At 36.6% G+C, this 26,919-nt stretch overlaps 1 pseudogene; it reads right to left on the reverse strand.

Moving 5' to 3' along the window:
- Positions 1-1,748: 1,748 nt before the first annotated feature.
- On the reverse strand, positions 1,749-26,692 carry LOC145127289 (UDP-glycosyltransferase 76H1 pseudogene; annotated as a pseudogene).
- Positions 26,693-26,919: the final 227 nt, after the last annotated feature.

Genomic DNA, 26,919 nt, shown 5'->3' on the forward strand with positions numbered 1-26,919 from the left:
ATATATATATATATATATATATATATATATATATATATATATATATATATATATATATAGGCTAATGTCATAAAAACCCTCAATTTTTCAGGGTTTTGTCGGTTTTACCCAAAGTTGGATTTTATGTCCGTTTTTACCCTCACATTTTCCAAAAAATGTTCGGTTTTACCATTTTACCGGTGAAAACAGGTTTTCTAGGTTACCATTATATTAACTTCGCAAAAAACCCTTAAATTTACAGTTTTTTATGTTTTTACCCTTAAGTTTATAACTTTTTTACACTTTTACCCTAAGTATTTTTTTTCATAATATACGTATTAATGCAAAAAAATCGTGTTTATATACGAAAAAAATGTTTAATTAAATGTTGTATTTATATTTTTTTAATATTATATATAAACATGTTTATGATTGAACAAGTTTTGTTATTTATATGTATATTTTTAAATACATAAAAGTATGTATTTGTAGTTCTAAAAGCATATTAATTTGTTTTTTATTACATTTTAAACGGTTTATCCAGGGAAAAAAGACCCATATATATATATATATATATATATATATATATATATATATATATATATATATATATATATATATATATATATATACACACACATAAAGATATAACATTTAAAAAATGTAAATACAATATTTAATTAAACTTTTTTTGTATATAAATACGATTTTTCTGCATGAATACGTATAATATAAAAAAAAATACTTAGATTAAAAGTATAAAAAAATTATAAAATTAATGGTAAAAACGTAAAAATACTGTAAACTTAAGGGTTTTTTTTTGCGAAGATAAAATAATGTTAACCTGAAAAACCTGTTATCACCGGTAAAAGGGTAAAACCGAACATTTTTTGGAAAATGTGAGGGTAAAAACGGACATAAAATTCAACTTTGGGCAAAACCGACAAAACTCTAAAAACTTGAGGATTTTTATGACATTAACCCTATATATATATATATATATATATATATATATATATATATATATATATATATATATATATATATATATATATATATATATATATATATAGGCTTAGGTTATTCTATTCAAAGTAATTATTGTGTTATTGTATGCATAAATATGGGCCAATCAAATTTACTTATTTTAAGAAAGTGATTAATATATATTATTGAATTAAATATAATTGAAAAATATCATCTTAACTAATTACAAGGGTAATTTAGTCCATTAATATAGATTTAATAAAGGAAAATTGCATTTTTTTAAGGGATCATAGATTCTATTAATTTTAAAAATCCGATTTTACGAATTATAATTCTTTTAATTTGGACATTCTGACAGAATATGTTTATGAGTATATTCAAAAATAAAAAATATTCTTGAACCATAAATAATAAAAATATTATTGAACCTATTTCGTGATCATGACTTTAAAACTTCTTGTAGAAGAACAAATTCTTAAACAATCAATTGAAGAATAAAAACAAAAAATACATTATTTCTTATAGAATACGGGTAACAATTGTTAAGAATTACATTTATTGGTAAAGAATAAAACTAAAAAAACTTACAAAACGGGAAAGAAAACATCAAAATCTAACAACGATAGTAATACATTCTAAAAGAATAATGTTGCTTAGAATCACTTTCAATTTTGTGGTCCGTTCTTCAAGCATCAACTTCTATGAATCCAACATAATTTGAATTCGTGATTCCATTCCAACAGAATTGGAATTCGTGATTCCATTCCAACAGAATTGGAATCTCACCAATTCCAACCACACATGGCTCCAAAATCCTCCAACTGCAGAATGTGCCAATACGTCCTTCTGGGGTGCCCATTTTACGATCAAACCTTTCACCTTCATCTCACTTACCAAATCCTCAGGCAAAAGCTCGATGCAATCACACCCATGAACCGAACCCGGTCGAACCACCCATATGAATGGCTGGTTACTGTTGGCTAGGCCCCATGCCATTTCAGTCGCCACTTTTGCATCCATGGTTGCACAGCTTCCTACACTTGCGTAAATTACTGATTTGGGTGATTGTTTATCTAGCCATGAAATGCAATTGGTATCTTCTTCAAGAAAACTATCGGAAGGGGTTGGTGATGGTCTGTGTAATGGGCCGATGGTAAAAACTAGAACTTGGTAGCGATGACGGATCTGGGTCAGTGCTGATTGTTCAATAAATTCGATGGTGTTCCATATGAAAGAAACCGGGTGTGTTTTTGAGGAGAACAATGTTGTCAATTTCAGGCTTTGTTGTGTTGTGAGGCCAATAAATGGTATATCTTTGTATCTGAGTGGATGGAGTCCCGGAACCATTTCCTGCAGCAAAGAATCTTGAAGACAGAATTTATTATCTCGATCTATAAATTATAATCTGTGATCATATTTTCTTTTAGGTTGTGTTTGTTTGTGTGGGTTTGTGATCTGCACTTACCTTCTACAGGGAATTGACCTTCTTTATGGAGCTGAGGGATGATTCTGTAAGCAGGAACACAGGCTGCACTGCTGCTGCGCACTACGATGGAGGGTAGACCCAGATCGCCGGTGATTGATCCGACACAAAACATGAGATTATTATGGATGATAACGATTGATTCCTTTTGAGATGAGGCCTTTTGTGCATCTATTATCTGGATGAGGTGTTTCTGAAGATGGGGTTTGCAGTTATCGTTTAGAGCTTGCAAGAACTGAATGAAGCCGGAAGAGCACCCGGTGTCGGATAATTTGTCCGACAGAGGGAGGAAGATGAAGTCAGGGTGATTAGAAGGGTCTGGTGGGTTGAGCTCCGAGTGAGAAAAGGTTATAGAAAACCCTTTGGAATGAAGGTATGAGGATGGAGGTGACGGCTGGAGATTGTTTGATTAGGGATACAGTTTATATTGGAGGTGGTTTTAAAAAGCTGAAGATGGATGGAGAAAACTTATGTAGCTGAAGTCAATGGTTACCATAATTATAGGATATTATTTGTGGAAACTAATTATCAAATTACCTATTTACCCTTATTTATTTATTTTTATTTTAAATTTTGATTGGCCCACATTTATGCATTTCAATAACACAATAATTACTTTGAATACCTGAACCTAGCTCTCTCTCTCTCTCTCTCTATATATATATATATATATATATATATATATATATATATATATGTTCCAGCTAGTTTTTACTTCATTTCTTCACTTCCACTCGAGATTTCAAGCTTTTTCTCTCAAGTATCATCCACCAAGAACATCATATCTCCTCAAGAACACACCAAGATCATCCTTGTTCATCTTGTTCAAGTGTTAAACACTAGTTCATCACAAGATCTAATAGGTATCAATTCTTGATCTTGTTATCACTTCAAGAACACTCTTCCATCTTCATTTATTAGGCTAAAATCCATTGGTTTCACTAGTTTTCATGAAGAACGCGAAGAATACGTGAAGAACACGAAGAACAAGCACCTCAAAACCTTTGAATCTTCTTAGAATTTGGTCTAGGATCATCAAGTGTTCTTCATCCTTCAAGAACACCTGGCCGTAAACCCTCCTGGCCGTAAACTCCTGGCCGTAAACCCATTTCAGCCTCCAATATAGCTTCAAACACTTCAATTTGACTTGTTTTCTTGCGGGATTTCACTCGTGGAACTAAGCATCCTATATCAAATCATCATTTGAATCACCCTCCAAAAGGTGAGTTCATACCCGCGTATTTTCATAGTTTTTACTGTTTTAAAGGGGGGGGGGGATACAAGTCTAACACAAAGATTTTGTGTTATAAACAAATGGTTTGAAATATCTTATCAAAATGGATTTCAGATATCATCAAAACAAATGGTTTTCAAAGATTGTGTTAAAATGAATCAAGTCACCAAAAGTATTTCAAAATATTAAACTTCTTTTAAATGATTTTATAAACTTATGTTTTTCCCCAAAAATCATATATATATATATATATATATATATATATATATATATATATATATATATATATATATATATATATATATAAGATTTAAAAGGCTTAGGACTGATAACCCACTTTGGTTCCTTTTCCTTGTTTGGATGTGGGATTATAAGTATCGATTATTTGTCCGAATGTCATTTAACTTTTACTTATATATATTTGTATATGTATATAAATATAAAAGTTATTTCATTCAGTTTAGATACCCTTTGTAACAAGTTGAGCAAGGGGTTGCATTCATGAACAGTTAGTATCAATTTAGAAAGTACATATAAATTATAATAAATATAATTTATGATTAATAGCACATTAATTCACGATTTAAGTATACTAAAGTACACTGTTTTACAAGAACAAAGGTTTGATTCAAAACTAATCAAGAGTATACATTTTTCATATACTAATTCAGGGGCATACTGTCAATCATTCATTTCAGAATGATTGGGTTTTCATAACTATTATACATGTAACGTCTATATGCTTTTTATGAGTCATTTGATTCAGGTCGTTTAATTCATTTAAACAATTTAGTTAAAGTCCTGACATTATAACCAGAATCTCCAGTCGGGGATCGAAACAATACATATAGATCTATATTGGGATTGACAACCCCGTACGCAGACTGCTAGCTACAGTCAGGCATACACGCCTTCGAGTGACAGTTGTTATCAACAACTTTAACACATTCATAGCGTTGGGTCAGGCCATCTAGTCAGTATGGTTATAATAACTCATTAAAAAGATATTAACAATACGTTAGTGTATAAATAACTAAACATAAGTACATTTTCAATGTACTAGTTTTACAAGATACAATTTACAGTATTACATTACAGTTTACAATAACAACTGGTGGAACCAGGCACACTCACAGTTACAAGTTTTACAAAAAGGAATACAAACACAGAACATTGTTTACAAACATAACGGTTTTATGAGATTAAAACTACTTTTCATATACAGCAGAAAATATAGGATTTTCTGGAACAGTTTACATATTCAAGAAACAGAAACATACTTTCAAACATAAATACTTATGCACTCACTCAACTTTATGTTGATACTCTCTTTTCAAATTACTTGTATTCTGAGGGAATCAATAGACAGGTACTCCCCAAGCTTTTGAGAAGATGGAGCTATTTTGAGTCATATCTTCTTCTTTTGTATAACTATTTTGGTTTCAATATACAATGATTGAACACATGTAAATACTTATACTTTTTAAATACAATGATTGTTTGTACTTTGATTACTATGATGCATGTGTTGTGATACTACAAATGAAGTCATCCACCCCCGGACGTTTCCGCCGTCTGGTTTGGGGGTGTGACAGATTGCCTTAGTCGCAGCTGTAAGGATTGGTTTTCTCCTGGCATTCCTATGGTGTTATCGTTCCTACGATTGCCCTAAACTGGACCCAATTGTCCGAGCGGGCTCTCCAGTTTGTTTCTGATAGGGTAAGGTTCGTTAGTGATCTCTCTAGTGCCTTTCTCTTCGTCCAATCCTTTCTCAGAACTCTCCTCGTGAACCCTCTTTTGATTCCTCCTCAGCTCCTCTGTTGGCTGTGGTAGTGGGGTTGTGATGTCTAGATATGTCGTTTGTACGAGAATTAGGGGTGTATAAAGAATCTATGATATTAATAAAAGTATCTCTATTGAAATTTTTATGATGATCCTTACCGGGTCCTCCTATAATCACGTAGTGTATACAGATTATATATAACCAAGATCAGATAGACCTTCGAATAAGCGATCCTACCCTAAGACCACAACCAAACAAGGAACAGGAAGTAGAGCGAAAATCACAAATTCTAAGTCTATAAAATCTCAATTATATATAACCTTAACGTATACACTTAGTAATTATAGACCTACCACGAAGGGTATTTTAGTTTTCACATAAGTTAGTTATAGTGCCTAAAATACTCCTATAGTATTTTAAACTTTATGTTTGGTTCTAGTAATCCTTTGTATATAGAGTTTGTAAGTTTTAGACTTGTTGCAACACCACTATCACTCCCAAACACATGTTGGTCGTATCTCAAATAATTATAGTTGATCAGGCTATATTTATCCCAGATATGATTACATAACTGTCTAGGTTTGACTGAAGTGTCCAACCTCTAAATACTTCTGTTTTGTTCTTCTTGTAATACTTGTTCTAGTATTTATGCATGTTCGTATACTTCTCATAAAATACTTATATTTTAAAAGTATACTTTTAGTCAGAGCACTTCGGCCCCTTTGTATTTATAGTTGTATATCTTCTTATGGGTTGATATACTCAGTTCACTATAAACAATGCTCTGATACCAATCTGTCACATCCCCAAACCGAGACGGCGGAAACGTTCGGGGGCGAAGGACATCTTGTACAATATCATCACAAATGAATAATAGTAATCAAAGCAACAACAACCATTGTATTGATAATATAGTTTTTACATTGTACTCGAAACATAGCTTGAATGACTCCAAATGTATATAGTAAAAACTAAGACTAGAAGCTATTATGCTCCGTCTTCTTGAAAACCTGTGCGTGTACCTGACTACTGGATTCCTGAGAATACAAGTAATTTTGAAAGAGTGTCAACATTTATGTTGGTGAGTTCATAAGCATTTTGTTTTAGAAAAGAGGTTCTTTGTTCCTTGAAAATGTTCGTATGCTCCTCCATAAAATCCTATATTTTTTTAGTAAAATGGAATGTAGTCCTAGTCCCTTCCGACCAAAATGTATAAATGTTATCATATTCTTAAGTAGTAATATTACGTAGATTTTAATCTATATAATAGCCATTTGGATGTATGATTTCCGAAATGAAAGTTGTTCTGTACTTGAAAACAGTGCAATGTAGTTTTATGATGATACAACCCTTATGTATGCATGCTCCCGGGTAAAAGTTACTCCAGATATGTAAGTTTCTGTGTCATAAAATAGTGTACTCCTAGAAAGACTTATAGCTTCCTTCTATAATCCCCCAGTGTATATAAGTTATATAAAAATCAAGATCGAATAAACCGTCGAATATAATGGGTCTGTCCTAAGCCCACAACAAAACAAGGAACATGATCTAAGGCGGACCCAACCATTTCCATGTCGATTGTGTCTAACTTTTATATAACTATGCCATATACACATAGCAACTATGGACAGAATCTAACAATTCTAGACGAAATATAGTCTTAACTACCCTAAGACCGATAAGTGTGAATGTTTGTTCTTGAATATAGTATACTGTAGTAGTGCATAATTAGAACTTCTTTCTTTGTAAATGTAATGTATGTTCAAGAAAAATTCCAATATTTTCCTTATAAAATGAGTTGCAGTCTTAAAACTTAAAGACCGAAATGTACAAGTATTTTTCATACTTATGATAGTAAGTGCAGTTTTAAATAAATAAAATCCTTATGAATGTAAGAATTCCTGTAAAATATATGTATCGTTGTTTCCCTATGTGAGTTATTATAACCGTGCAATTAACATATTAAGCTTGTTACGACATACTTCGGGCGACGAAATGTTTTGACATTTGTCACCAAAGACCTGCCGGTCTAGCTGTTGCAAGCAGCTTAGGTGCGGGATTGTCAGTCCCGATATAGATCTATACACAAGTATCACGCACTCCCTACAAGAGACTATGGTTATAATACAAGACTTTAACCAGTACTCTAAAGAGTACAATGAAGTAATGTCTCACAAATTTGATTCAAGGATTTTACATGTAGTGTAAATGAAAACCCTTTTTGAATGTAAGAATCCCCGTAAACTATATGTGTTGTTGTTTCCCTATGTGAGTTATTATATCCGTGCAATTGACATATTAAGCCTGTTACGACGTACTTTGGGCGTCAGAATGTTTTGACATTCGTCACCCCAGACCCGCCGGTCTAGCTGTTGCAAGCAGCTTAGGTGTGGGATTGTCAGTCCCAATATAGATCTATACACAAGTATCACGCTCTCCCCACAAGAGACTATGTTTATAATACATGACTTTAACCGGTACTCTAAAGAGTACAATGAAGTAATGTCTCACAAATTTGATTCAACGAGTTTACATGTAGTGTAAATGAAAACCCTTTTTGTAGTATGAATGAAACCTTCCTTAGTACGTTCGTAGTGTTAATGTACCATAACTATACCTATTATAGTTTATCATATGTGTTTATAATGATGAACGACCCTTATGTGAATGACTATTTCTATTTCGTGGAAGTAAACTTACATGAAATACAATTAATATGTAGCTATTTATTGATATACACTTTGCTCAACATGTTACAAAGTGTTAATGAACTTATAAACTAATTTACTAGTCTTAACTTTTCAGTCACTGTTTTTAGAAAAATCATAAAAAATCACTGTAAGTCGAAAACTGAATCCGTAAACTCTGGGAGTTCGGAACATGTCTTTAGTTTGCTCATAATTTTTATTATGATTTTTAGTGATCTCTAACCAGTGTGAAAATGTCTATCTTCACAGACTGGTCCGAAATCATTTCTGAAATGATAGGCAGTTTTGTAAAAATCGCCATAAATTGTAGATATATCGTATGAAAGTGTGCAAGTAGTCATTAGAAAGGTATAACCCTGAACTACTTGTATATAAAACAGTTTGGAAAAATATTAAGTTTGAGGTGGTCAAAACAGTCCGTGAACAGACCATAACTTTTCTGTTGAAAGCTGATGTTTATGTTTAGATTATCTGTTTGGTGTTATAACTTGTATTCCCCCCCCCCCCTAAAACTTGAAGAAAACATGAAAATATAGGGGTATGAACTCGCCTTCTATGATTTCTTGAAGAATGGAAGGTTGAAGATGAAGAGTTTCAAGTTAAAAACACTTGAAAGATGCTTGAAGATTTGAAGATCCTAAGAGAAAATATGTGAATATTTGTGTAAATGATCACAATTTGTATGAAGATTGTGTAGAAGTTTAGAGGATATACTTGCCAATCCAAAGGAGGAAAGTTCAATAACTTCCTGGAGAAGTCGTGAGAGAGAGAGAGAGAGAAGTTTGCTTTTGGTGATAACAAATGAAATCTTGGAGAAGTGAAACAAATTTCTTGGATTTGTTCATAAAGGTTGATTGAACGGAAGGAGTGTTAAAGAAGCTAAATGAATTGACTAGCTAGATGTCAATAGTGACATAAGTTGTCATAGAGTGGATATGAGGGTGGTTGGTGTCATAACTTTATGAGAAAAGTCAAAGAGTACCTTTACGTCCTCTTGATATTATCCTAAACAAAAATAAGATTTATATGTAATAAATCTTCAAGATGTGGATAATATGAGTTTAGAGGGTCTAATATGTGAAAAATATGAATTGGGTGAAAATCTCACGTCAAAATCATAAAAAACGGACTCAAAATGCGAAACTGGTCAAAAATCGGACTTGAGAAGCGAGAAGGTTCGCTGCTGTGAAGGTTCGCTGCTAAGAGGGTTCGCAATGAGAGGGTTCGCATCCGAGAAGGTTCACATCCAAGAGGTTCGCATCCGAGAAGGTTCGCATCCAAGAGGTTCGCATCCGAGAAGGTTCACATCCAAGAGGTTCGCATCCGAGAAGGTTCGCATCCAAGAGGTTCACATCCGAGGAGGTTGGCATCCAAGAGGTTCGCATCCGAGGAGGTTCTCATCCAAGAGGTTCGCACCCAAGAGGTTCGCATCCGAGAAGGTTCACATCAGGAGGTTCGCATCCGAGAAGGTTCGCATGAGGAGGGTTTCGTTTCTTGAGAGGGTTTCGTTTTTGAGATGGTTTCGCACCCATTGTGTTGTTTTTCATATTTTCTTCCCGTTTTTAGTGGTTTTCAACTAATTGAAGAGTCGGGATGGCCCATGTGTTTATAAAAAGTTGAAAGAGATTTGGAAGAGATTTGGGAGAGAGAGAGAGAGAGAGAGAGAGAGAGTGAGAGAGATTGAGAGAGACATTGCCGATGGCCTTTATTAGTGTTTGGCCCCGTAGTATAAGGTTTGTAGACCCCACTATGACTTGTTATGAGTGTTTTACACCCCCGAAGGGTACATAATAGTGTTTTATCGAGTCGTTACATCACTCACCCTAATTAGGGTTTATGTTTTTTGAATATTTGAAACTTCCGAGTGATACTTTGAATAAAGATAGAGAGTTTTACATTAGAAAACATAGAGTAAGTCCTATCATACAAGTACTAGTTGAGCTGACCGATTTGACTCGTTTACTTAGTTTGACTTTGACTTGACCAGAAATCGATGGTTGTCACAAACAGATTCTCGTGGTGGCAAGAATTTTGTAATCTTACACTTGTAATAAGGATTTGGAATTGTGAAATGAGCATTATTGGAAATGTGTTCAATTGATCTATTTCACAAAGAAAGGACCATGTATAAACATAGTGTGCATGCTTGGAGCATGGGATTACTATTTTTTTAATTCAAGCATTAGGTTGATTGTTCGAAACATTATACAATGAGTAAGGTCTAATCATTATGGTGATTAAATAATAAGTGTTTTATTTATATTCAAAAGTTTTGAGACCATATTGGATTAGGTTATTCTTGTATTTCACTTCGCATGTTTTACTTCCCGAATAATAAGATTATTAAAATATCCACAGTCGATCATACTTTGGAAGTAAGTAATGAGGTAAGACTGTCATGAATCCGACTGTAGATTATCTAAGAGATTAGACATAGCAAATGTTTGCTGCAATGTTTATGAGTACTCCTGAAATATGATTTGAGTATTTGATTAAACCCACACTCATTTGAATCACTTCATTGATTTTATCACGGGTGATTGTGAGACGATAATATCTTATATTCTTGAAACTGAGACATATAGTTGTTGTTTACAACTCGATTGCACATTGATAATACGTAAATGCATCGGCAACTTGATGTTATAAAACGTATTGTTGTGTGTGGTTAGATGAGTAAATAGTACAAGCATATGAGTCGAAGTTTATCCGTTCTTTTACCCTAGATGGGATAAAAGCGATATCTGTGACAACCCGAAACTTCTACCTGGTACATATAGTCAGTCAATATATGTTAAAATCGTTTCTGTTAACTTCTAACACTGATTAAGGGTTCATTTAAGCGTTCTAAGCTTGAGTACAACCAAGGTCGAGATTAGGAATGAGGCAACAAGTCGTATAGTAACAAAATCAGGCCATACACCCCTTTTTGAGGAGTGTACGGCCGCACACATGGGTGTACGGCCGTACACACCCTCCTGGCCACACACCCACCCCTATATAAAGGGTAGACCCCTTTCCTTTCATTCCTTTAAAACCTTGGCAGCACACAACACCATTTCTCTCAAACTTCTTCAACCACAAACCCTCCAAAGCTTCAAAAACGTGAGTAATTCATCCTCTAGCTTGCAAACCATGAAAGACCACTCTATCTAAGCCTTAAGTGTGCAATATTCGTCATGTTCTTTGTGTTTGGAAGTGAGTGCAGCCGCACACCCCCATAAGGTGGCTGCACACTCTTAAAATACCCTCCAAAGTGAAAGTTTGACTTCCATATTCGAGTTGGACATGACCCTAGCTTTGCTACACCTTAGAATTGGCATTTTGGACATCATCGGGTAGGGTGTATGACCGCACACACCTGTGTACGGTCGCACACACCCATGTGCGGTAGCACACTCCTTGTGTGCGGCAGCACACTCCCGTGTGCGACCACACACTCATTCTAGGGCCGCAAATCCACTTCTAGGACCCTTAATTTGCACTACAATTGAGTATGGACCTAGAACACTTCATGGATGCAAGCATAGACCTTGAAAACACCAAAAATGCACCTCTCATCATGAGTGTACGGCCGCACACCGCTTGGACCGCACACCCATGACCGCACACACCTTTAAGGTGGCCATACACCTCCCTCATTCAATCCTTTAAGGTCCTAACACTTAGTGCAAGTAGTCCCAAGTTCTTAGAGTGGTTCTCCATCACATCTAGTAGGGAAATATCTTCATTTGACTCCTTTATGTGTCATTACATGTTAATTAGGATCAAATCGTGTTCAAGGCTTCACTTGAACATCCCGCATTCCGTATCGATCCTTCAATCAAACCACTTGTTCAAGGTGAGTTCATACCCCTACGTTTTTTTCGAGTTTTTTATGTTTTCAGGGGGGAATACAAGCAAAAGCATAAGGAAACTTGTGCTCAAAATATATTATTTTGTTTAAGATAATTATATTTTCAGTATGCTTTTAACATGGAAAACAGTTTTTACCAAACGATTAAGAAATCAACTCGTAGAAACAGTTTTCAAAACTAGGGTAACGAACTTGTGAATCATGTAGTAAAATGTATTATTTTATAAAGGATTCATGCAAATCATAAAAAGGATTTTCAGTATTATTACTTGTAAATTTGTTAGTCTAAGTTGGAGACACATCCTTGGTAACACTCCCACAGAATCAGAGTGTAGGACTAGCACTTGTGACCAGAATCTCTTGTAGGGAGAGCGTGACTGTTGTGTATAGATCTATACGAGACTGACAATCACGCACCTTGCTGCTAGCTATAGTCGGACCGGCAGGTCTACGGGTGACAAAGTCATAAAGGATACCGACCCCGTTACGTGCCATATCCAGTCAGTTATGGTCATGACACTCACAACCTAGATAGCAGAGATTTACTTTTGTAATAATGAATCAAGTGAACTAGCCTCAAAGTAATAACCGATAGATTACTGGAGGGTATTAATACTACCTTCAGGATTTAGTTCACCACGTTTTATTTTGATTAGTTTTATTTATGTAATAAGGCTAATATACCTCACTGGGAGTAACCAGGGTTTTTAAAAGAAAACTACGTTTACCGACATAAGTATGGTAGATACTTGCATCTCTATCTCTAGGATGGATAATCAGTTTATAACGGATAATCAACAATCAACTTTTAGGGAAAATATAGGATTTTCCCGGGATAACTCGGTTTTTCATAAACGGATTGTTTAACAGGTAACTAATGGATATTCATATTCATTCCACGACTCCTTGGATTGTACATATCTTGTATGAATCTGGAAGCTATGGAAGGAATGGGTTTTCAAACACGCTTTTCATAAGAAAATATAGGATTTTCTTGAGGAACACTTTTCAAAAGGATTCAAAGAACATTTTTCCACCAAAACTAAATGCTTATGAACTCACCAGCTTTATGCTGATACTCTTTCAAAACTGCTTGTATTCTCAGGGAATTAGTAGACAGGTAATTTCAGGAGATTGGAGAAGTCGGAGCGTTAGAGTCACGTCTTTCTATTTTACTTTGATATGAACAAAACTATGTATTAAGACAATGTAAACCTTTTTCACGTATGTATTCAATGTCTGGTTGTGTTTACTATGCTTGCTATGATACAATTGTTGTGATACTACGCATAACGTCAACCACCCCAGAACGTTTCCGTCGTTCCGGTTTTGGGGTGTGACAGATTGGTATCAGAGCCCTTGTTTATAGCGAACTAAGTATACCGAACCTTACATGGTATACAACTATAAGCATTAAGGGGCCTAAGTGCTCTAAACTAAAAGTATACTTTCAAAAATATAAGTATCTTTATAACAAAGTATATAAGTATACTCGAGTACCAGAATCCGTGTCATAAGTAGAACAAACAAAAGTATTTGGATGTTGGACATCGCGGTTAAACCTGGGCAGTTATGTAATCATGTCTAGGGTCAATATAGCCTGATCAACTATATTCATTCGAGACATGACCAACATGTGCTTGGGAGTGACAGTGGTGTTGCAACAAGCCTAAAACTTACCTAGATACCAGAAGAGTTCTAGAATCAAACATAAGGGTTAAAATACTATAGGAGTATTTTAGGATGCTATAACGACCGAACCGGAAACTTACCCAATAATCCATTCTTCAAGAATCAATCATGTAGCTATAATACATTGGAAGTATTATAGATTCGATGCCTATTAACTATCCCTTTACCATCACCTCACGTAGATAGCATGGCTGGATTCCATCTCCCTGGCGACCCGTACTTTCTCAACCAAGGAGATGATAGATGGCTCGAGCCAGTGCCAGAAGAGAACCATGAGATTCCTTTGGACGATGACTTCGCCGAATCATTTCCTGAAGAGAATGACTCAGAACCCGAAGTTGAGAACCTACCTCAAGTAGCCCCGATACCAAATCCTAACCCCCGACTTGAGTTCGAAGGCCCAACGCCTATGTGGGTCGGAAGCCTGGACTGGTGGAGTCACGAACAAGGCCAACCCCGCCCGTACAACGGGGATCGTCGTTTCTACAATGTGGAAGAAGGAGGCTCCGCAGATAGAGCCCTTCCAATCATAATCAGCCGTGTGGCCCACAATGTTGAACTAAACGTGGCAGCCATTCAGCAAACTGTGGAGCTTGAGGCAGAATCGGGTGCCAACGCAAACCGCATTCGCAATCTCGAAGTTGCTCATGGGAGAACTACGAGAGATAATGAAACTCTGCAGCGAGAGCTAGCTGCAACTCGAGCTGAGGTCATAGAGCTCCGAGCACGCCAATCAGTATACGAGGGCCGCATGCTTGACATGGAGCGCCAACTGGCTAATTTAAGGATCCGTCCGAGGAGTGCCCGTCACCAGTAGGAAATATTCTACTCATCCTTCCTTTTGGTTTAAATTATAGCTTTCATAGTTAGGTTCTAAGTAGCTCTTTTCCCTGTAGACATTCTTGTCTTACAAGTACCGATTCACTAGTTCTTTATGTTGTCAAATTGTTCCTCTGTTGGTATGTTGTAGACCTACTCCTAGGTCAAATTTTCCGAACTCTGTGTAATCTCAATACCAACAATAGTGACAACAATCATATTTCAGTTAAAGATTATCATTGTCAAAAGTATACCTTAGATCGGTAGCATGCAAAGTAAGCAACTTTATCAAAGTCCTATCACTGTTTTGTCCTCAAAAAATGTATCATAGGATGTACTTAGACGATCATTGCTTTTCCCCATCGATTTCATATCAGTCTCCATGAAAAGCTTCGATGTCCTAATCGGCATGGAATGGTTGAGCCGCAAATCGTGCTGATGCCCTTTGCTTCGAGAAAACGATTCGTCTCAATCTTCCCTCTGACGAAGTCCTCACTGGCTACAGTGGTAAAATTTGTTCGAACCTTCGTATCAATTTCTGCGCCAAAGCCCAGAAGTATCTGCGAAAGGGATGCTATGCATTCCTGACTCATGTGTCAATGTGACGCAAAAAGTTAAAGACCTCGAGAGCATCTCCGAAGTCTGCAACTTTCCTGATGTCTTTCCCAAAGACATTCCAGGAATTCCTCCCGTGCGTCAAGTTGAATCCTGTATCGACTTGATCCCCGGAGCTACCCTTATAGCTAGCCCTTTATATCGTGGAGAGCCAGTGAAAATGTGAGAGTTACCTAGCCAGCTCAATGAGCTGAGCAACATGGCGTTCGTAAGTTATTGTATGTGGACTTTCTTGTGTTCAAATCTTTTCTATCCTTGCCAGGACCACATCATGGGGATGTAGGTCGAATCAATGAGAGTCAGATAGCAAAGCGGGAAATCTCAATGCATAGATAAACATTTAGGATACATCTAGAGGCAACCGTTGTTGCTCACAAGCTTCTTTTCTTAACATGTAGCAGATCATGCCTCCGAAGCAATGTAACCAACCCACCTGTAAGACACCAATCCTCCAGATGGACCCAACTACGTTCCAAGCTACGGTCACAGCAGCTGTAGCAGCCGCCCTAGTTGTTCTTAACGCTAACAATACAAATGTGGGTGGAAGCGTTAATGGCAATCCAAATCTTGGTGTTAACCAATCTCAACAACAAGTGCCTACTAGAAAGGACACACCTGATCTCCAACCTAACATCCTAAAACGAAAGTTCAAAGGAAGTTTTTCAACCCAAAGACCTACTGAGAGGAAACGAATTGGGACAGTCAGTACCCCAGTCAGCCCTGCTGTTCCAACACCAACCACACCGTACTTGGGAAATCTCCCGCACTGCAGCAAATGCAACTACCATCATCATGGAGTCTGCCGAGTGCTGCATTGCACTAGATGCAACAGGAAGGGACACACCTCCCATAGTTGCAGGGCCCTAGTCAAGTTCATCACTCTGACTACCAATGTTGGGACAAGTACGACATGTCACCTCTGTGGTAGTATAGGACATTTCAAAAGAGACTACCCAACAGAGAAGAACAATGGGGGAGTAGGAGGAGCCTGACCTCAAAGAATGAGGAAGCATCGAAGGACCATGCCATGTTTTGGTACGTTTTCGAAAACCCCAATAATTGTTCATAATCGTGATTACTTCCTCGTCCAAATTGAATCACGACGTTCTTATAAGATTTAAAGCCCCAATGAGTAAATTATGACAGCTTAGTGAATACGTTAGAGTCAGTTGTAGTTATACATGGCTTGTATACACCAAACGATCATAGAGAAATCTAGTAAGAACCATTTCATAAAAGTTCATAGTTTCAAAACATCAGAACCCTCGTATTTATGGTACCCTCCAATTTCGAATCAGACACAACAAACACCAGAGACATTCACCCAGGGGCATCAATGTTCTAACAAAACGATCCTTCCAAACTAACTTAACGCACGAGTCTACGACGTCATCCCACTTAGTCCGACTGAGTTTAATTTATACCAAACCCATTTGTCCCCAAGAAGATTCTTTTATCTTAAATCATTCGATCACAAAACTCTCGTCGCTCGTAACGACAAACTAGATGCGAACATCGAAAATGAATCTCTCTTCGAAACCCGAAGGTATGCATGCGAAGAGTATCATCCACAAAGAAATGGACAAAGTAAGAGAACAATCCGGACAATTGTAGATACGTCGTGGGATACTCATCTACCTTAGTGGAACTTTCATGCAACAACGGTAACCTTTCCAGCACCAAGGCTGCGCCGTTCGAAGCCCTCTATGGCCGTAAGTACAGACCCCCTCTGTGCTGGGCTGAGGTGGGCCACATGCAACTAGACAAGATTCAAGTCCCCGACAGCACCCTCACGAGTCCTGAAACCATCGGAGAGACGACTGAAAAGATCGTACGAAAGGGCTACGCCGATAAGAGATAAAAACCATTGGAGTTCCAGATTGGTGGACGTGTCCTTTGCAGGTCTCACCCTGGAAAGGCCTGATACGCTTCGGAAAGCGTAGAAAGCTAAATCCAAGATACGTTGGACCGTCCGAGATCCCTGCTAGGATCGGTCCCGTAGCATATAAACTCCAGTTACCTCAAGAATTTAGCAACGTCCATCCCGTTTTCCACGTGTTGAACCTAAAGAAGTGTCTGTCCGATGAGACACTTGCGAGTATCCCTTGACAATATCGAGTTAGACGAGAGTCTACACTTCGTGTAGGAATCATTTGAACTCACAAACCAAGAAGACAAGCGAACGAAATAACGTCACACCCCGATAGGGAAGGTCCGCTGGAATGTCAAGCGGGAACCTGAATTCACTTGGGAGCACAAGGAAACAGAAGTACCCCGATTATTTCCAAGTCCGTGAGTTGCATTTTTATTCTCGAATTTAGGGACGAAATTCCCTCTAATGGGGGGATGATGTGACAACCCGAAACTTCTACCTGGTACATCTAGTCAGTCAATCTATGTTAAACTCGTTTCTGTTAACTTCTATCACTGATTAAGGGTTCATTTAAGCGTTCTAAGCTTGAGTACAACCAAGGTCGAGATTAGGAATGAGGCAACAAGTCATATAGTAACAAAATCAGGCCATACACCCCTTTTTGAGGAGTGTGCGGCCGCACACATGGGTGTACGGTCGTACATACCCCTCCTGGCTACACACCCACCCCTATATAAAGGGTAGACCCCTTTCCTTTCATTCCTTTAACACCTTGGCAACACACAACACCATTTCTCTCAAACTTCTTCAACCACAAACCCTCCAAAAGCTTAAAAAACGTGAGTAATTCATCCTCTAGCTTGCAAACCATGAAAGACCACTCTATCTAAACCTTAAGTGTGCAATATTCGTCATGTTCTTCATGTTTGGAAGTGAGTGCGGCCGTACACCCCCATAAGGTGGCCGCACACTCTTAAAATACCCTCCAAAGTGAGAGTTTCACTTCCATATTCGAGTTGGACATGCCCCTAGCTTTGCTACACCTTAGAATTGGCATTTTGGACATCATCGGGTAGGGTGTACGACCGCACACGACTATGTACGGCCACACACACCCTTGTGCGGTAGCACACTCCTTGTGTGCGGCAGCACACTCCCGTGTGCAACCACACACTCATTCTAGGGCCGCAAACCCACTTCTAGGACCCTTAATTTGCACTACAATTGAGTATAAACCTAGAACACTTCATGGATGCAAGTATGGACCTTGAAAACACCACAAAGGCACCTCTCATCATAAGTGTACGACCGCACACCCATGGCCGCACACACCTTTAAGGTGGCCATACACCTCCCTCATTCAGTCCTTTAAGGTCCTAACACTTAGTGCAAGTAGTCGCAAATTCTTAGAGTGGTTCTCCATCACATCTAGTAGGGAAATACCTTCATTTGACTCCTTTATGTGTCATTACATGTTAATTAGGATCAAATCGTGTTCAAGGCTTCACTTGAACATCCCACATTCTATATCGATCCTTCAATCAAACTACTTGTTCAAGGTGAGTTCATACCCCTACGTTTTTCCGAGTTTTTCATGTTTTCTGGGGGGGAATACAAGCAAAAGCATAAGGAAACTTGTGCTCAAAATATATTATTTTGTTTAAGATAATTATATTTTCAGTATGCTTTTAACATGGAAAATAGTTTTTACCAAACGATTAAGAAATCAACTCGTAGAAACAGTTTTCAAAACTAGGGTAACGAACTTGTGAATCATGTAGTAGAATGTATTATTTTATAAAGGATTCATGCAAATCATTAAAAGGATTTTCAGTATTATTACTTATAAATTTGTTAGTCTAAGTTGGAGACACGTCCTTGGTAACACTCCCACAGAATCAGAGTGTAGGACTAGCACTTGTGACCAGAATCTCTTGTAGGGAGAGTGTGACTGTTGTGTATAGATCTATATGGGACTGACAATCCCGCACCTTGCTGCTAGCTGCAGTCGGACCAGAAGGTCTACGGGTGACAAATTCATAAAGGATACCGGCCCCGTTACGTGCCATATCCAGTCAGTTATGGTCATGACACTCACAAACTAGATAGCAAAGATTTACTTTTGTAATAATGAATCAAGTGAACTAGCCTCAAAGTAATAACCGATAGATTACTGGAGGGTATTAATACTACCTTCATGATTTAGTTCACCACGTTTTCTTTTTATTAGTTTTATTTATGTAATAAGGCTAATATACCTCACTGGGAGTAACCAGGGTTTTTAATAGAAAACTACCTTTACCGACATAAGTATGGTAGATACTTGCATCTCTATCTCTAGGATGGATAATCAGTTTAGAACGGATAATCAACAATCAACTTTTAGGGAAAATATAGGATTTACCCGGGATAACTCGGCTTTTCATAAAAGGATTGTTTAACAGGTAACTAACGGATATTCATATTCATTCCACGGCTCCTTGGATTGTACATATCTTGTATGAATCTGGAAGCTATGGAAGGAATGGGTTTTCAAACACGCTTTTCATAAGAAAATATAGGATTTTCTTGAGGAACACTTTTCAAAAGGATTCAAAGAACATTTTTCCGCCAAAACTAAATGCTTATGAACTCACCAACTTTATGCTGATACTCTTTCAAAACTGCTTGTATTCTCAGGGAATTAGTAGACAGGTACTTTTAGGAGATTGGAGAAGTCGGAGCGTTAGAGTCGCGTCTTTCTATTTTACTTCTATATGAACAAAACTATGTATTAAGACAATGTAAACCTTTTTCACGTATGTATTCAATGTCTGGTTGTGTTTACTATGTTTGCTATGATACAATTGTTGTGATACTACGCATGATGTCAACCACCCCAAAACGTTTCCGCCGTTCCGGTTTTAGGGTGTGACAATATCTGTGGGCCCCTCGATGATTTAGTGATGACACATGAAGCGCTTGGCCAAGCCTAGACTGATTTGATTTGTTCAATTAGTCGGTCATCATTAATGGGAAATTGGGAAACAGAATTTGGACAGAGAGAATGATCATAATCCATGTCTCTTTTCCATAGTATATCTTGTAGAACGGAGGAATATTTGATCTCTTATCTAAAGGACGCGTTTCTGATAAGATCAGAGTTCGACAACGGCTTTTGAAAGCTACGATTGCTAATCAGATTCTGAAGTCATACTTTCAATAATAGTTATTAGACTTATCCAAATGGGAGACTTTTGGATTAGGTGTCTAAGCCCATAACTATATGTCACACCCCAAAACCAAGAACGGCGGAAACGTTCAGGGGTGGAGGACGTCATGTAAAGTATCATAACAGTTCAAAGTAGTAAACAAGCAACAACATCATCCATTGCATTAAAAGTAAAGTTTTAATATATGAGTGTTATTTCATTGTAATAAGACACCAAAATATGTAAACAAAATAAAGACGAGTCTTGTCTGTGCTCCGTCTTCTCAAAACCCTGGTCATCGTACCTGTCTACTGGTGACCTGAGAATACAAGTTATTTTGAAAGTGTAGATCAGCATAAAGCTGGTGAACTCATAAGTATTATGGTGTCATTGATTCGAAAAGTTGTTATGAAAGACTTGTAAATGTTTAATGAAACATTTAGTATCAGTGTGAAAACCCTAGAAAATCCCATATTTCCTACTAGTACAAAAAGTAGTCTTCTACCAAGACCCGAATGCTTTGAAGGTTTGCATTTCTGTATCAATGAAGATTTTTCCCTGTACAACTATTATTATAAAAATATAGTCAACCTCATCGTTTATGTGAATGTGTCACAAAATAAAAGTAATAGGGAAAATTATATAATCATTGAAATCGTATCCTTTTGCCTTAGGATAATCACGGCGTGGAAACTCGCCGAACAGTACAACCGAGAACATCCGTCGATGAACAGGTCCCGCTGTAGCTAGCAGCCAGGTGTAGGATGGTCAGTCCCGTATAGTATATATATAGTATTTCTCTCTGTATAGATATAGTATTTATCTCTGGAAACATGTAATACTATCTCTTCATATAGTAGTATAGACTCATGAATGAACTGACTCTTGTGTAATTCCTTGTAATAGGAATAGTAATTTGTATCCCCTAAACTATACCTATAATAGTTTACTGGAATGTAAATTGAATATCCAAGTAGGTTTATACACCCTTGCTACTCAAGAGTGTTGGAACTGAAGAAAGAATGAAAGCTCTCATATCAATACATATATACATGAAACATAAATGTATAGATATGGTTTTTAACAGTAAATTGAAGGAGGTTTTGTAAAACATTTAAGAGTTTTGAACAATAAATAATAATGACTTGATGTCAGTTTATAAAATAATTCAAAAGTAATTTGTTGATAACAAAGTAAAAATAACTGAAAAGCATTGTATTTATCACATTTTGAAGTATGTGAAATCAGTTGTTTGAAAACACAGTTATAAATCACATGTGATTGATTCTATAACTTTCTGTTTTCTACTTGTATTCCCCCCCCCCCCATGAAAGCATTTAAAATCATTTAAAAGATTGATTAAGGGGGTATGAACTCACCTGTAGTGAGTGGTTTGGATGAACGGAATGGATAGGATGCTAGGTGTCAAGTGAAGACGTGTACACACACAGATCCTAGTTAACATATAATCACACATATATGTATCCAATTAGTCATTTAAACAAGTAATTAACCATGTTAAGACATCCTAGGACATGATTTACACTTTATTTAAGTGTTACAAGTACTAAGGATTGCATCTAAGTGTTATAGAACATTGCTATTGAGTTTAGGGTTCAAGGGTAAACTCCCTTGGAGTTTACGGTTTGGTGACCATAACTCATTGAGTTTACGATCGTAAACCCATGAGTTACGGCCGTAAACTCATGGTACTTTGACCATTTTGTGTTTTGAAGCCATAAAGATCATAAGAAGCATTCCTACTTCATGTTTAAGCCTTAGGAAGAGATTAGGGCACCATTTCACCCCTTTAGGGAGTTTGCGGTCCTTGGACCACTTCTCCTTGGGTTTACGGTCGTAAACCCAAATGGTTTATGGTCGTTTGATGTTTTCAAGTACTAAGCATATCAAGGAAGGGGTCTAGGCTAGTTTCCAAGGCTTGGTAAGGGACTAGGGCCACTTTGGCCCCTTTGTTAGGGTTTACGGTCCAAGGTGTTCTTGGACCGTAAACACCTTTGATCCTTTAATTCTTGGGTGTTTTCTTGATGCTTAGAAGTGTAAAAAGCCTTATAACAAGCCAAGGTAAGAGTACTTACTAGGTAGAAGCTTGAAAAGGTGCTAAAAGTCCAAGAACACTAGTGTGTGTTCTTGGTGTTCTTGGTGAAAATTGAAGATCTATACTTTTGGAATGATTTCACGGATGGAATCATGTAAGATCACTAGATTAAGTAAGATATCAACTTTTTAGGGATAGAAACACTTACAAAGTTGAAGATCTTGAAGAAAAGTCGGATGATACTTGAGAGAGAAATGGGTTTTGGATCTTGAAAATGTGAAAAGTGGTAAATAATGACTAAGTGTCATATTTATACCTCCTTTTAGGGTTTACGGCCGTAAACACCTTTGTTTAGGCCGTAAACTCCAAACTCTTGGAGTTTTGGGACATTATTGTTGCACAATAAACCCTAGGGCATCCTCTCTCCTGTTATCTCCTGAAGTACTAATCTTAAAACACTCAAACTTATTCCAAAAAACTTGAAAGTTAGCAGAAACAGTTCTGACTTCTATTGAATTGAATGGTTGTACATAATAGAAATTTCGGGTTGTCACACTATATTTGGTATGTACTTGATTCGATTATGATCATGGTCCTTTTGGGTTTCCTTCACTCATGTAACTTGATAAGATGACTAGTGGAGAGAGAGAGTAGGTTTTACTATATAAATAATAAATTGGTATTTAGTTGATTTTATTAATATATTATAAGATTAATATATTATTTGGAAATCATGTTATTAATTAGTAATTAATCATAAATTAATCTAGTATTAATTTTGGGATTAAAGGAATTGATTAATAATGGAGGGTCTGGTTTTGCAAATCATTGATACTTGCAAAATTGGGCTAATGGACTCCTATGGGAGGACTGGATGAAATCTATTGGAGGCCCTATAGAATTCGTCCAAGGCTTCTATTGTGGAGGTCCATGGGCTGCTTAAGCCTTAAGCAGGAATTAGGGTTTCCTCCAGAAACCCTAGCAGCCCACCCAGCTATATAAGGAACCCTTCTACATGAGAATTTCGGCCCTATGCTTGAGAAACCCTAAGGATAGCTGATTTTCACCTCTCTCCATCATCCTTGTTGCATTGTGTTTTAGTGACTCCATTAGAGGTGCAACACTTGGGGCACTAGGATTTCAGAAGTCAAGATCAAGCAAGGATTGTTTTTGTTATTACAATATTACAAGTGAGGTAATCATCAAACCCTAGTTTATATATGAATTTCGAATTGTATACGCTAGTCTATAAGGTTATTTCTTTGGAGTTCATATTTGCATGTTCAATAGAGAAAAACTTAGATCCAAAGGAATTAGGGTTGCATGATCACATAGGATTGTAGTTATGCTCAAAACCCTTCAAATAATTGGGTGTTATATGTAGTGATGTTGATTATGATGACGAATGCGGAATATGAAATGATTCAGTGAATCATACAACAATCAAGAACATGAAGAACACGAGAGTAAATAAATTTGGGTTTAGCTCTCATTAGTTCATAGAAAGAGTACAAATGGGTTTGCAATATCCAACGAGTGTCACTCACTTCCTTATAAAGGAAAGACAACTCATTACACACATACAAAGGAGTAAGCACACATGACATCCAAGAGTGACTTTCTACCCTAACATTCTCCCCTCAAATTTAGGATTGGATGTATCGGCTTTAATATCCAACGAGCTCGCGCGATAAAGACTAACTCCCCCTCGAAGTAATACCGGTCTTCAAATCTGCAAATGAATATCCAAAAAGCCCGAGAAGATTCGAATACCTACTCTTCATTCTCCTCCTTTTTATAATCAACAAATGATTATAAAACCCATTAAGGGTGACAAGCGGCCGATGAAAAATCTTCACAAAACTCCCTCTTGATGTGTGCCAAAAAGCATTCCGCGAAAATCTTGCATGAAAAAACAATCACGAAAAAGTCTTGAAAAATTTCCAATTTTTGTGAAAATTTTAGACTTTTGGGTGAGAGTTGCTAGAATTTCAAAAATCTAGGTAAAAACTGCCAATATCAGCATTCTGCAGGGACCCGTTGCGCCAAAAACAGTCTCAGATGCGAAACTTTGCCCCATTTGTGAAAGTGGGCATAAAGTATTAATTGGCATTAACTGTAGGGGCTTGAAATGTAAATTTCTCAATTTCTCATAAATTGTAGTCCTATTTCGAAGTTGAGTAGTTTCTGCCAACATTTCGAAGCAGGGACTAAATGCAAACTTCTTCATTCTTCATAATGTTTTTACTTCAATGTCGAATGAGGACCTTTTCTGCCATTTCGTTAAAAGTTCAAGAGTGTAATTTGAAAATATTTCTTTTCTTTTTCACTTCGTTACCCAGAAAGCGAATGGGAAGGTTGACCATATCAAAGTAAAAATCGGAACACCAATGTTGAACTCAGTTGATCCTCACATTTCGAAGGCAAGCAATTGTTACTCGACATATAAGAACGACTCCAAGGCTCAACACCAAGCCTTCGTTTTCAATCACACAATTTCGACTATTGACTCCAAGTCGTCAACTTCGAAATCAATCGACCCAATCCTTCGCTTTCAATAAATCGACATCAAACCATCGAATCCAAACACTTCGAAATCAAAATCAATATCGATATCAACATCCAAACACTGTCTTCGATTTGTCATCCACTCCAATTTCTCGTTACTAGTTTACAGTTCGACATCGACGAACAAAGTTCCCCATATCAAGGTCTTCAAAATAGACTTAGACCCCCTAGACATCGATCCATATACAGAACCTTCGATTTCGATTCCACAATCATTCAATAACGAAGCCTTCATTAACAGCCTTTGAAATCAGTATATAGTCATCGACTTCAAAAGAACACAAAAACCATCAAAATCGAACCATCTACCCATTCGATTTCAAACAATCGAACCTTCTAATAGCTAGAAAACCAAAACATATTCAATATCAAACCTTCCCATTCGATTCTCAATATCAAACCTTTGTTCTACAGGTCTTCGCTATCAAATTGCGAAAATCCTAATCAAATTTCGATTTTGTTAACAATTTCCCAGTTACTTGTGTTCTTGAGCCAGTATTGAATCTTCAAACAATTCCAGGTTTGACTTTCAATTTCCAACCTTGAGATCAAACTGAATCTATCTTCATTGACCAAAACAAACAATAGAATACCTATCTTATTCATTCCAATCAAAATATCAAACCAATTGAGTCGACATCGACACTGAAAAAATATCGACGTCAATAATTTTGATTTCAAAAGTCAAGTTTGACTTTTAATGAACTTTCAATTTCAAATCAACAAATTTATTGGATCCAAACTACCGACGAGATTGACAATAGAACGATTTCTACATTAAGACATTGCAATATACTCGACTATAATACACTTGACGATGTGAGATAGAATGTATCGAGACGAGATCTGATAAGCAGAAACCGTGAATTAGAACATTTTATTGAAACTGACTTGGGTTGTTGATAAGCAATACTCGAAAACTTTATGGGCTCAATCATGAATTAATTCCATGAACAGTAATGAACTCAGAATTTTTTTGGCTTCGAAGATTAAATGGATGAACAATAAAATTGATTTTGTTTTGAGCTAGATCTAAACAAAAATAATTGGATCAATCAATGGGGTAGAAACGGATTTGATCCAATGAGACAAAGCGATCAAAAATGAAAAACGTAAAATACGAATCGAAATCATGGCCGTTTTGGAATCCATTTGAGAATTTAAGATAACTTTTTGATGATCCGAGTTCCATTTGCAACGAACGAATCAAATTTTGAAGATCTTGGTTCTTTTGTTGGAATGATAAAATATCCAATTTGAACATTGTAGCACCCACGATGCGTTTTGTACAACTCGTTCTTCATTTTCTTCAACAATCTCAGAACATCTTCACAAGAACCATCAACACTTATGGGTTTTGACTTCAAATTCAATGCAACACTTGGAGATTGTTACTTTGGAACCCAAATTTGCTTCATGGATTTCGACTTCCACAAATTCAACTTGACAAGTTTGGATCATATCTTTTGGACTTTGATATTTGTGAATTTCTTGGATTGACCGTTTTCGATAAGGAATCATTCCTTCAAACGAATCACAAGAACACAAAATGTCATCGGTTTGAACTCTAATCGAGCAAAAAACTTTTTCATCTTCTTGAAAATCAACTTGAATCTTCTTATCTTGAACTTCAAGAACATCAAGAACATGATGAACTTCTTCAAGAACCTCCTTATGTTCTTCATGAACATCCGGGTAAAATTGACGAACATTGAAACCTCTTTTTGGAGCATCAATTCCTTGAATGATTTCATCTTCTTTCTTATTCCTTCTTCTCTCATGATAAGTTGCAACCAAATGATTAAGCAAACTTTTATTCTTTTCATGACCGATTTCATATCCAATCATCTTTCCAAATTCATCTTTTTCACCACAAGAAATGATTTAATAACTTTTGAATGATCCAACAACCAAAGAATAGAGAAGTTCTTCAAAATTGTATGAATATGTATATTTTCTTTCTTCCAATACATACCACAATTCACAAATTGATTTTTCCTTTTCAAATCAAACGATATGAACTTGGGTTTTTCTAGAGAGAGAAAGTGATTTGGAATGGGTTTTCTAGAGAGAGA

Source organism: Lactuca virosa, chromosome 7, assembly GCF_052849685.1.
Source record: "Lactuca virosa cultivar CGN04683 chromosome 7, Lactuca_virosa_CGN04683_v6, whole genome shotgun sequence".
NCBI lineage: Eukaryota > Viridiplantae > Streptophyta > Magnoliopsida > Asterales > Asteraceae > Lactuca > Lactuca virosa.